Below are 13630 nucleotides of genomic sequence, written 5' to 3' on the forward strand. Positions count from 1 at the left end.
TTTCTGAAGAAAAACTGCTTGGGGATGATCCCATTTTTAGCAGAGAAACAGCAGGTGGGAAGTGTTGCATTATAAGCCTTCCCCATCACTAATTTTCCTGCTGTGAATTGCTTCCCTCCAGCTGCTTCCCTCCCATGGTATTCCTAATGCAAGTGGACATGTACTTAGAACCATGCATCTCATGGGATGCAGCAGCCTGGAACTTTACCCAGTTTTGCATCTACATACTACGAAAAGCTTCACTGGCTGAATTTCTGCTTAGCACATTTCAACAAAGGTGGGGGTGAGGAATTCCACTGGGAATTCTAGTGGAGCATGAAAACAACCAGTCTCAGGGGAGCCCCAAAAGTAAGGCAAAGAGAAGAAGCCTCATTAGAAATTATCAAGAAACTTCTGAACTCCCAAGACAGCAATCTGGAACTTCCATCAAAATGGATTCTCTGGGAGTGTTTGGCAGCAGATCCTACTGAGGAGGAGGCAACTCTCACAGTGTGGTACTAATGCAGAATCTTAAAATATTGCCACCTTGCCTAGATAGCATAGCTGTTCTCTCAACTGCTGTATTCCACTTCTGCACTCCTTCTTCCAGAGAGCTGCTTTTCAGGAAATGAGCTCCACCTCCTGCTCTGCGTGCTTTTGTCCAACCTCCTTCTCCCCTACCTGGACTCTGCCCTTCTTTTTTCACTTGTAAACTGGCACTCATTACACAGACAAGCAGGAGCTTGTTCTCAGATGCTACCTTGGTCACCTTCCCATCTGCTGCTTGCTCAAGTCCACATTCAAAGTTATTCTGTATTAGGCTTTGAGACCATCTGGCTGGAAAACCCTGGAATGACCTGACTGCTCCCACCTGAGGATGGTCGCTTCAGTCCCACCCTGCTGTGACAGTGAGTAGCAGAAGCAATTTTGGGAATAGTCCAGAACACTTGTCATTACCTGATCATGCCAAAAGTCATTTGGACATTCAAAATGTCATGAATTGGAATCCCCTGAATCTGTCAGGTATTATGTGGGTTGAGGTCTTTTATTTTGCTACTCTAAATCTGATACCTGTTGTGGGTTCTGTTTCCTGTGGGCTGTTTTTGTAAGCTTGCCAGACTTATTACATCTCAGCCGCCTCTGACTTTTTAATGTCTCCACTTCTCATGTTCTCAGAAGTGCACACTGTACATTTAAAGCACACACACCCAGAAAGAGTTATCTCAACACAGCTATAATTCCCAGCACCCTTAACAAATTTAAGCTTCCAAGATTCTTTGGAGGAATGTGCTTTAAATGTATGATGCATGTGCAGTAATATGTTGGGGAAGAAAATTAACAGAAAACTGGTTGTGCTATCTAATTGCATTATTGTTGAGCTCTCCTGATATATTTTTTTTTAAGGAAATGCTTACCAAATTGTGAGGTTAGCAATACTGCTGCCCTTGAAAGATTCAGGTCTAAAACTTAAATCACACTAATAATGTCTACTAACATCAAGGCAAGAATTATATATGTATATTTATTATACTCACTCCACTTCTCCAAGAAGTGAGATGTTCCAGGGCTAGGGCATGACCGAGTTTTATTTACATTTTGAAGGAGATCGCTTGGAAGGAGCCTTATTGGCACTTCATAATATTCACATCCATTTACAAATCTGCAGATTCATCATAGGTGAAGGCACAGCTTAAATCAGGGGTAGGCAATCAAGGCCCGGGGACCGGATGCAGCCCAATCGCCTTCTCAATCCGGCCTGCGGACTGTCTGGGTATCAGCGTGTTTTTACATGAGTAGAATGTGTGCTTTTCTTTAAAATGCATCTCTGGGTTATTTGTGGGGCATAGGAATTTGTTCATGTTTCCTCCCCCCCCCCCAAAAAAATAGTCCGGCCCACCACATGGTCTGAGGGACGGTGGACCGGCCCTTGGCTCAAAAAGATTGCTAACCCCTGGCTTAAACATTTCAGCAGACAACCATGGCCAACTGCTTCTACACTGGAGCTCTAGAGAAAGCACTGTAAGATGCTCACAGACACTGAATTCAGCTCTGTGTGTCTGTGCCTTTCTCAGTCTCTCTTAACTTCCAGCCTGCTTCCTTCACAAGCTCCTAGGGTGTGTTCACATTACCCCACTTAGAGCACAGTGAACCCCCCAGTGTGTTTCAGCTCTTCCCCACCGCCAGCTGTTCAAATCAGCCCAACTTCCTCAAACTGTAGTATTTTGTAATAAAGTAAAGGATGCATATGCATTTTGGATAAATTTCCTGTGAACTCAGATTAAATATTCAGCACTTAAAACACAATGAATGCACAGTAAATGGATGTGTGACCACAGCCTTAGATGACATATTCCTTAGCTAAAGGTGGGGAGCATGTCCCTGTGCCAAAATAGCCCTCTCCTTCTAAAAGAGTCTCAGGGATGGGCAACCTGTGACCCTGCCTTACAGGGGGTTGGTCTAGATGACCCCTGGGGTCCCTTCCATCTCTACAATTCTATGATCCCTAAACACTGGCCACACAGGCTGGGGCTGATGAAATCTGTAATCGAACAACATCTGGCAGACCTCGGTTCCCTACCCCGCACTATTTGCAAGCCACTGTCAACAGTTTACCTGTAATTTCCCACAAAGGAAATTTGCCAGGACTATTAAGACACCCTTCAGCTCCATTAACCTTCTGCTAGCCAACCCTTCAATTTTAGAAACTTACAGAACAATGGCTGTGACGCAGCAACATCTTGGCAAGGTACATTAAAATACAATTGTATATAAAGCGCGCTCTTGTGGGTGCTACTGCAACATTTCCTTAATTTCTTTCTGGGTTATTTTGGACCATTCTGGGATGTGGTAACAGGAAATGTTAATGAACTGAAGTAGGTTTTGGCAGGAGATATGGGGCAAAATGAAATAGGGCGGTGTTTATGTCAACTCTCTAAACTCTGATTTCAGCATGACAGGCTTCCTTTGTAGTTTGGTGTGCATGGTTAGATCAAGAGTGTAAAACTATGGTAAGGTTTATCAAGCTGGGCAGAAATATGACTCCAGAAATCTGATAATCTAATAATAAAGAAACACACTGGTTTAATTTATAAACATAAAGAAGAGTTATCACAAATGGTATGTGTGTATATGGTTGCTCTTTGAGATCATGCCAACACCATTGATAAGCTAACTAGGGTTGCCATATGTCCTCTCTTTCCAGGACATGTCCTCTTTTTCATGGGTAGAGTCATCATAGCGATCCATAGTTAAAAGTAGAAGTCGGCAAATGTGTCCTCTTTTTTGGTCCTCAAAATATGGCAACTGTAGAATGCTAATTTGTCAAAACTGCAGACTTTCCATACTAACCTCTAGAGATTTATGGTTTTCTAAGATGTGGGGAACAGCATATACTGTCAATATTACTTATCTAATCAAGTAAGAGAAGGCAGATTGAGAGTTAAAATTGAAGAAAAACTGAGTTTGCTTTATCATTGATTGGAATGATAAATTGCCAGCCATACCTGAGATATGTTGGAAGTTGAACCCAAGACCACCTTCTATGTGTAGAGCAGATGCTCTACCACTCAGCTATGACCTTGCCCCATGATTTAGACCAAAGCTCTGCCAACTGTACTCTGAGACAACTTTGCAAAATTGTGGCTTTTCTTGTGCCATCTGTTCTTCTCCCTCACCTGTGCTTTAAAACAAGTACAAAGATCAAGCACAGAAAAATCTCTCTTCCTATCAGGGCCAGAATATCATTTGCTTTTGTCATATGTCCTGCTACATTTTTCTTAGGCATATAGCATACAGTGACAAAAGAAATCCAAAGAATAAACAAGCCTTGGAAATTGTGGCTTGGGTTACCTCTGTAACAGGGTGTGTCAAGCTGGAAAATGATTGTTGCTTAGTGTAGATGATGTTCTTAGTGGAGGGTGGGGAAATTACTTTTTCTCAGCTACGCAAGTCCAACATAGCTTTTTATTGTTGTGTGTTGCCATGAAGATAATGAGAATATGGAAGGGTGTGTGCAGTCAAACCACATGTATACTAAAGAAGCTTTTGAGCTTCTTTCCCATGGTGGATGTGCAACTGAAAGCATGCCTGAAAGATAAAAATGCATTTTTATTAGGGTTTTTAAAAAATTGGCTACGCAAGAAGGTAGATTTACAATTGCAACTTGCAATTTGCAAAATGCCCAACATTTTTGAATAGGTGGTGTTCTATACAAAGCACATTTTTAGTCTTTCATCCACTTTCCCCTCCTCCCAGTAAAGAAGTTCACATTTTGGCATGGCCTTTTTTCACAGTTTAAGTTCTCTTCCCTGTGTGACAGAACTGTTTTTATGGTCACCATTCACAGTTATAACCCAATTCCTCCTATTTTGTTTTGTTTTGTTTTGTTGAAACAACTCAATTTATCCACAAAGAACACATGCCACATCCATTATGAGACCCTGAACACTAAACAAAGAACTGTGGTTTCCCCATCCCCCTGAAGAACCAGTTGAACTGCCTGGTAGGAAATGGATATTAGTACCTTTTAATTGGATAAATAAAAATGTTCCTTCTTTCTGTGGGAGCAGTCAAGTCCAACATTTCCTCTTTTTTTTTAAGCTTCCCTTTTATTTTTATTTTTTATATAATTTTTTATTAAGGTTTTTGCATTACAAAATAGAAAAAGGAAAAAGGAAAAAAATACAAAATAAGAATTGTTAAAAACAATCAGTCTTCTCATCATATTATTTTTCATTTACTTGTTTCTCGGACCTCCTCATACCTCCCTTTTTTGTATTCCAATTCTATAAATTAGCTCTGCAATTTCTTTCCCTCTTTATTCCACCCTCCTATTCCTCCTTTTTGAATGAATGAATGAATGAATGAATGAATGAATGAATGAATGTGACGGGCATCTGTTCAACACCTTTTCCATTGCCTTGCCTCCCTTTTGAAATAAAACTGACAAGGTCCATGAGAAAGCCCACTAATTTCATTTGCATGTTGTTCTTATGCATATACACCAGTGGCAATACACATAGTAATAGCTCAGTTGTGTGTGTGTGTTTTTAATCCAAACCCTGAGGAGGCATGGGTGAAATTGGCAAGGCTTTCCCCAAACCTGTAAGTTTCAGCAGACAGGGGATAATTACCAACTAGGTCAGGGTGGGATTGCATAGGAATCTAGCTGTAGGCCAGGAATAGCAAAGTCGGTACACTCCTGATGTTGTTGGACTACAATTCCCAGCATCCTTGACTATTGCCCACTGTTACAAGGCAATCTAGGGTTCCTCGCTTGGGGGGGAGGATGTCTACAGTTCAAGTGCCTCTGACAATGTCCTATAATGCTTCACATTTCAGCAGGTGGGCATGGAAGTAGAATGAAATAGAATCATTTAGAAGGCTGTCATTCTACATACATACATACATACATACATACATACATACATACATACGTTGCTGTTCAGGTGGGTACAATTAAGAAATTAAGTGTATGGAAATGTAAAAAGATACCTTAGACCATGCTGAGGACCCCATCACCAGACCTGGTCAGCCAAGGCTGCTAAAGCTACTCCTTTGGCTCATAATGAATTATTTTAGAGCTCTAGATTAGTGAAAAAACACCTCTGAGAGGGGAAAAGGCATTAAGGGTTACAATATATTGCCGTTCATTTGTTTCAAGCTTGTAAATTCCTACTTGCCTAATTGCCTACAGTGGGTAATAACCATTGGGCAACCAGATAGGGGAGCTTCTATATATTGGAAATAATTGGTGATTTTTAAAAATTCTGTCTCCCCCCCCCTGCATTTTTATTCACTGTTCCTTCAAGGACCTCAGGATGGCATACATACGTACTCCCCCTTACTTTATCCTCACAATAACTATGTGAGGCAGATTAAGCTGAAAGTGAATGGAGGACTCAGAGTCATGCAGTGAGCTCATATTCCAGCAGGAATGTGAACCCATGGTCTCCCTCATTTAGGTACCTACACTTCAGTCACTAAATCACAACACCCCCCCCCCCAAATTTTTAAAAGGGTACCAATGTATGTGTGTGAGAGTTGGCTAGTAAAATTTATTGTGCACTACTTTTAGAAACATGTGCGAGGTCACTTATTTCTTTTCTCCTCCCCTTTTGCCTTTTTGTGCATGTGAACATAAATACATGTGAATATAAATATTTGCCTGTGCTCATTGGATTTTTATGGTGCAAGACTTCTGAGAAAACCTGTGGGGGGTGGAGATAGGGGGCATGCCTATTATGTATGGCTTACAGTAATATGGTGCTGTTGCTAAGATCTCTGTTCCAAAGAGCAGTGCAGATGAGAGTAAAGGTTTATTGGGTCAGTTGCTGATGAAAAGGTGTTTTTAGCTACTTTACTAGGTGGTGTGCACACCTATAAAGGCATAAAGATAAGGGGCCCTATATCTTCAGCACACAGCAGTTCCAGGAACAAGCTGTTTTCATTTGACACACACAGCTTCAAAGACTAGTTGAATGGAAGGTAAACGGAATTATCTCTTCCTTACCAGAATAGGAAGTGAGTAGGGCCCCTGCCTTCTATAAGGGAGTGAGCTTCAAACAAAAGTGTGCCTCTACACATCTCTTCTCCCACAGCCCATCCACATGGAATTCATTCCTGTAACATCCACTTGTGGCCACCTCTTGCCCCTGCCCCATCAAATCCCTATAACAGAGGTGTGGAACCTTTAACTCTCTAGATGTTGAACTACAGCTCCTGTTACCCCCAGCAAGTTTAGCCAGTGGTCAGGGATGATGGCAGTTGTAGTTCAGCAGCATGATAGAAAGCATGGTAGAAGTTTCTAAGATTGTGCACGGCATGGAGGAAATGGATAGAGTAGAGTTTTTCTCCCTCTCTCATAACACTAGGACTTGTGGACATGCAGAGAAGCTGAATGTGAGAAGATTCAGGGCAGACAGAAGCGAGTGCTTAATCACACAGCATAGTTAAAATAAGGAACTCACTTCCACAGGAGACAGTGATGGCCACCAGCTTGGATGGCTTTAAAGGAGGATAAGACAAATTATTGCAGGGCAAGGCTATCAACAGCTACCAGCCATGATGACTATGCTCTACCACCTTCATTGTTAGAGCACTGTAATCATGCTGAAACGCAAGCTTAAGAGAGGGACAGAGAAAGTGCAAACCACAAGGAAAGTTTTAAGAACGTGCAAGGGTATGACTTTTATAGCAAGATTATAAACAGGAAAAAGCTGAGCTAGCTGAGTTGTGGAAACATCTGTATTTGTGGTTAAGCTGGGGTAAAACTATAGCACCGGGTGTCTTGCATGCATAACTTATATTACTATAAAAACTGTGTAAACAGAGATCTGGATTCGGCCTCTGAATGCCTTACTGATCGCTTGCTGAAACCTTTCCTGCTCGGCAAGAAATATAATTTTTCTTAGGTGTGATTCATCATCATTGTTATTGAGTAAAGGACTCAATTGTGCAACATCAGTGCTTAATTTAAATGAACTCATGGGCAGAAAACTATTGTTACATGTTCCCCACTGGGCTGTCAACTCCCTAAAATCCAAACTCTTGTACCTGGTCAGGGCCTAGGATAGAGCCTGTTCAGAAGGCAGTAGGAGAGCTAAAGGTGGAGCTCAATGGGGCCACAGCCCATAGAAAACATACTAATCTAAGACAGGCTTCACCAACCTGGTGCCCTCTAGTTCTTATTGGAGCATTCTGAAGGAGCGTCTCCTTCCCCTTTGTTCAGCCCAGACACTGAGGTCCAGCTATGAGGGCCTTCTGGCAGTTCCCAGGGAGGTTACAGGGAGCTAGACAGAGGGCCTTCTCAGTAATGGCACCCCTTTGTGGAATGCGCTCCCATCAGATGTCAAGGAAATAAATAAATATCTGAAGTCAACCCTGTATTGGGAAATTTTTAATGTCTAATCCATTCTTAAGGAAAGCAGCCCTGAGTGCTCACTGGAAGGACAGATCCTGAAGCTGAGGCTCCAATACTCTGGCCACCTCACAAGAAAAGAAGATTCCCTGGAAAAGACCCTGGTGTTGGGAAAGATTGAGGGCACAAGGAGAAGCGGACGACAGAGGACGAGATGGTTGGACAGTGTTTTCAAAGCTACCAACATGAGTTTGACCAAACTGCAGGAGTTTGACCAAACCTAGCATGTTTCATGTTGTGTCAGACTGTTCATGTACACTATCTGCCTGCTGCTGCCTGCTCTGACTGGCAGCAACTCTCTTAAGATACCAAGGCCACACTAACTGGGATGGTGTGTCTTGTTTTGGGAGATGATGATGATAATAATAATAATAATAATGATAATTTATATACTGAAAGATGGAGGGCACAGGGAGAAGGGGACGACAGAGGACGAGGTGGTTGGACAGTGTTCTTGAAGCTACCAACATGAGTTTGACCAAACTGCAGGAGGCAGTGAAAGACAGGAGTGCCTGGCGTGCTCTGGTCCATGGGGTCATGAAGAGTCGGACATGACTAAATGACTAAACAACAATGTTTTACAAGTTTTTAATGCCCAGAGTGGCTGGGGAAACCCAGCTGGATGGGTGGGGTATAAATAATAAAGTTATTATTTTTATTATTATAACTCCTATCAGGCCCAGGCAACACTTTAGGAAAGAATAAAACCCTCAACAGAAAAAAAATCCACAACAGCACAATGAGGACTAAGCATGTTTAGTGGGTACAAAATCCTGGCTGTTAAGGGGGAAGATGGTAGGAGTGGAGGGGAAATGGAATGGAGTATTCTGCAAGAGGTGGTGGCTGGAATTATGAACAGAAGCACAGCACAACATTTTGTTGCTTTCCCCACTTGTATGAATATATGATGAACAAATATAACATTTAGAAGAGAGGAGGTTGTAAAAAATTTTTTTTGCTCACTTTACAGATGAGAGACATTGAGGCATGGAGGCAGTAGTCTGAAAGGCAATCTGTAAGTAACTTCATAGAAGAAAATGCAAACCCCATGCAAAGCAGATCACACACAAGAAAGTGAGCCTGCTTAGCCCAAGATTATACATTAAGTCATTGTTTCACTGTGCACAACATCTCCCTCCCCAACACACCAGTCTGTCTCTGCATTTTTATGCCCCCAACTCTGGCTGATCTCCACTGCTAGATGGTTCCTTCTTGGGTGTATTAGGTCCTGTTACTGGTAGCAAGCTGGGGCTGGAAGACTGATACACACTCCTCTCCTGCAACAGTCTCCTTGGCTGCAGGGATCACTGCGAATGTGACGACACTTGCTCAGAACCCTCCCAAAGGCCTTTCTATTCCATGGGAAGCATGAATGTGCAATGCACATTAGAAAAGCACTGTGTGTGTGTGGTGGTGAGCAGCTAGAGTGGGGGGCGGGGAGAATGGCCTCCTTTATAAAAAAAATCCTGACCTTGCAACCTGTTCCAAACTTGAAGAACTAGCTAAGCTTTTTTAAAAATAAGGTGGTAACTTTTTGTGTTTTTTAAAGATGATAACATTTTAAAACAAATTGTTTGAAATGCTGTAATTGACAATCTCTTTATTAGCACCAACCACATTGCCACAAATTAGTGAGCAGGCTCTCCGGTTTTCCAGAACTCTGCATCAAAGTGGATGTTAAACAAAGCTGGAAGGGAGGGAGAGAAAGCAAGAAAACCCCTTCAGCCATCTAGGAAAATCATTAAACTAATAAATGAGAGGGAGAGGTGGGAATGAGCAAGCTTTTCTGCATAGCATTGGGGTTGGGCTAGATGACCCCCAGAATCCCTTCCGACTCTATACATGTATCATCAGCCCTCCATGTAGAACCCTGATTTCCCAGGCCTGCACACAATGCAGGGCCAACCTCATGAATAAAAGTTGACTCCCTGTGGCACACAATTGCCCTCCACCTGACAAAGGGCAGTGGGAATGGGGTGGACTACGGCACCTCATTTCAATGCCCGCTGCCACACATGTTAACCACTTTCCTCAACACTTGCAGAGGACAAGTCAGTCTAAAAACTGAGTGTTGCGAGTTGATAGCAAACCTTATTGGATTAGTTTCTACGCAGATGTAAGGTTGCACCAAGAAAACTGCTCTCTAGGTCTTTGACAAATGTGAAGGTCCCTACCACTAAAGTGCATATTTTGAGAAAAGCCCTGGGGATGATGTGCCATAAATGAGGAAGAGAAAGTGTAGCCAGTTTGGGGGAGGGGCACACAGCTTCCCCTATTCTTGTAGCTTTTAAAGGAGCTTGGTATGCAGGAATTAGCTGATGAAAGCTTTTCACAGCAGGGATTAAGGTAAAGGTAAAGGTACCCCTGCCCGTACGGGCCAGTCTTGCCAGACTCTAGGGTTGTGCGCTCATCTCACTCTAGAGGCCAGGAGCCAGCATAGGCGCCGACTCCATGGGGCCTGAGGGGCCCGAGCCCCCTCAAAAAATTGTTTGGGGGGGCTCCGCCCCCCCAATAATTTAAGAAAATTATTAGTTATATTATGCTTTGTAAAATCACAAAATTATGTTGGTATTTTTTATTTTCCTTGTTTGACGATAGTTACCTTTTAAAATACATTCAGTAATGAGTTAAAACAAAGCCACTCCCGATCTAGAGAGGGGGTGGGGTTGCGGGCTCTCGACCCATCAACAATCTTGCGGGGCTGGCATCAGCCCCACGAGAAGTGGGAATTCCCCCTAGCTCATTAATATTCACCGCCCACGGCGGCAGCCAATCGGCTGCCGCAAAGGGCGGGCCCTCACAGGTTCACTTAAGGTCGGGGCAGCCTGGGGCTGCCCCTTTCGTTCCCCCAGCAGCAGCGGTTTGGAGGTCTTGGGCCCCCCCAATATTTTTTATAAGTCGGTATGGGCCCCCGCCCCCCCAATATTTTTTATAAGTCGGCGCCCCTGGGAGCCAGTGCTGTCCGGAGACACTTCCGGGTCACGGGGCCAGCGTGACAAGCTGTATCTGGCGAGCCAGCGCAGCACACGGAACGCCGTTTACCTTCCCGCTGGTAAGCGGTCCCTATTTATCTACTTGCACCCGGGGGTGCTTTCGAACTGCTAGGTTGGCAGGCGCTGGGACCGAACGACGGGAGCGCATCCCGCCGCGGGGATTCGAACCGCCGACCATGTGATCGGCAAGACCTAGGCGCTGAGGTTTTACCCACAGCGCCACCCGAGTCCCCACCACAGCAGGGATTATGACCTGCTAATTGATGCAAATCAAATGGGACTAGTTCAAAAGCTGGCAACTCTAGAAACAAGTGTGTGTTTATTTTGCTTCTCGAAAATAGTGTCTTGGTGAAATTTGGTGACCAGGAGATTTGTTTCCAGTGAGGCAGAGCCACATGTACTTCTGTAACCCAATAAAATATTTAATAAAAACAATAAAAAGAGTTTTCTATATACTTTCTTATTGCAGCATGATTCACAATTGCAGAATTCTGAAGGGACTTGGCAGGAGCTAATCTGAATTACTATGCGATGTTGTGTCACTTGGAAATTTGACATTCAAATTTAGAGTCATTGGAGGCCAAAATCAAAAATATAAATTTATTTCAGTATGGTATGATTTTGTGATGTATGCTAAATTACAGAAACACAGATGGTGTCCATCTTTTAAGCAGTTTGGACGATTTGAGTTTTGTAAATATTTGTCAATATTCATATCTCCTTTATAGTGTTCTCAAATTTGTTTTGGAAAAAAAATCAGATGCTTATTTGATGTACTTACCTCAGCAGATGCTTCACATCATAAAAATGTTTATTATGTGCCTGCCCGGAAAGTTAACTTTAATCCAAATTTTATTTGTTGCAATTAGATTTTGCTTTCTTTTTTATATAGCTCATATTAAAATGTATCTTATTTTCCAGAATGGTGAGGGAGGGAGGGGAATGAGGCATCAGCAATGTTTGAACTGAATGCTTCACCAATGGAGCCAATCTGGAGCTCCCAACCTCATCCCTCCCACTAAGCAGCCATGATCCTGTTGATAGGAAGCTATTGCTATGGCTCTGCCCACCGCCAGGCAGCCCGCTGCTGTGTTGCCAATCTTATTTTTGAAAGCGGTTTTCTTTTAACAATGGGAGAGGAAGAAGTGCATTTTCTTTGGTTCTGTTTGCTAAAATAAATTTAGCATTTCTGCAGTATGCTAATTTCTATCATTTAAATTACATCATAGCCACAAAGTTCAGTGAACTTGAATATTCAGTGTCTCTGCTTTGGTGGGGATTACATCACCACCACCAACATCATCATTATTATTTTCTAAATAAAAGCTTATCTTATTCTTTTAGACGTCTTTGGAGAGACTGCTCAGGCTAATGTGGAATTTTTGCATGCTGTGGTTGAGTTTCAGACGTGAAAGCTATTTGTATATTAGTAATTCAGTATAGGAAATTGCTCCTAGAACAGCACATTTGGCAGCAGCTAGGGGCAGGTGCCTTTGAAAATACGTAAATTGGGAAAAACACAAGGGAGAGGAAATTTGGGTATGTTCATACCTGCCCTCTCAAACAGTAGTAGTAGTAGTAGTTTCATTACTAAAACACTTCCTTCTGATCTGTTCATGCTGACATTGCAGTGAGGAATACATTGCCCCCCGTTCACATCAATGTGTCTGCAGAGTTGTATCTGGACTGCCAATATTTTGCAAGAGGCATTCAGTCACATTCTCAAAATTTAGGTTTCCACAATCAAAGTGGGTTGAAGTGCTCTGGCACAACACATACACATATTTATTTATTTAGAGAAAAGCATACTTTTTGCACTTAGGGGAAATGATGGGGAAATGCACTAAAAAGCATGAGATACTAATAGATGGACAGGAAGACATATAACCTCCAGGCAAACAAACTGGGATGAGTGCTGCTTGTTGTACAAGCTCCCCACAAACCAGTCAGAATGAATGCTCAATAAAGGGTGGACACTGTATAGTCTCCACACAAGTTTTGTGCAAGCAAATGAGGATGAATGCTCAATAAACATATCAGCTGGAGGACTTCTGCATCAACCAAGATGAGGCATATTATTACTGAAGTTACTAATGGAGTAACTATTGCTGTTTGAGGGGATACAGTAAATGCTGATGTACCCTTAACTTGCCCATATCCTGATTTTCAGAGAAGCACAGTGGGACTGCATTAGAGTAGGTAGGTTTGATGTGTGCATAAAAAGGGTTGCCAATTTCTTTTTTGGCAGTGCTTCCTGCAGACATTCTGTCTCTTTTAACAGGTCAATGGGCTGTATCCAACTATGTCATGCTCAGGTAGGTTAATTGAAATCAATGAACTTGACTAATGTATTTAATATATCTAGTTTGGCCCACAACTAGTAGTTTTCACATCAACTTCACAGAGTGCATAGTCCTGGTTAAATGCTTAATATATGTTTGTATCAGTCAGACACACCTATGCAGCTGGTTCATGGTTTACTTGTTTATGCAAACTGTGAGGTGGTGTTGATTTCAAGAACAAAATACAACTTCATTTCCTTCAACAACAAATCAGGAAGAGTGCTTTTGAACTTGTGTTGTTCCCATAGGACAATCTGCTGCCCAGCTACGAAGGTGAAGCTTCCCCTGTTGTTTGTTAAAGAATATATCCTTAAAAGTACCCCCCCCCCCAGTTTTCAGAACTTGCTCTCCCTTAATGATTAATCCAATTTTTAGGGAGCCATGCAGTTTCAAACCCT

The 13630-nt window shown here is 42.5% G+C and overlaps 1 protein-coding gene across 1 annotated transcript in view; it reads left to right on the plus strand.

The window, feature by feature from the left end:
- The first annotated feature begins 731 nt into the window (after window positions 1–731).
- Window positions 732–13630, plus strand: part of GPR160 (G protein-coupled receptor 160) — a 32982-nt gene continuing 20083 nt past the window's right edge. The window contains exon 1 of the mRNA XM_083739883.1: window positions 732–887. The gene's annotated coding sequence lies outside the window, so the exon portion shown is untranslated. The remainder of the gene's footprint in view (window positions 888–13630) is intronic.

Source organism: Podarcis gaigeae, assembly GCF_964106915.1.
Source record: "Podarcis gaigeae genome assembly, chromosome: 5".
Lineage (NCBI taxonomy): Eukaryota > Metazoa > Chordata > Lepidosauria > Squamata > Lacertidae > Podarcis > Podarcis gaigeae.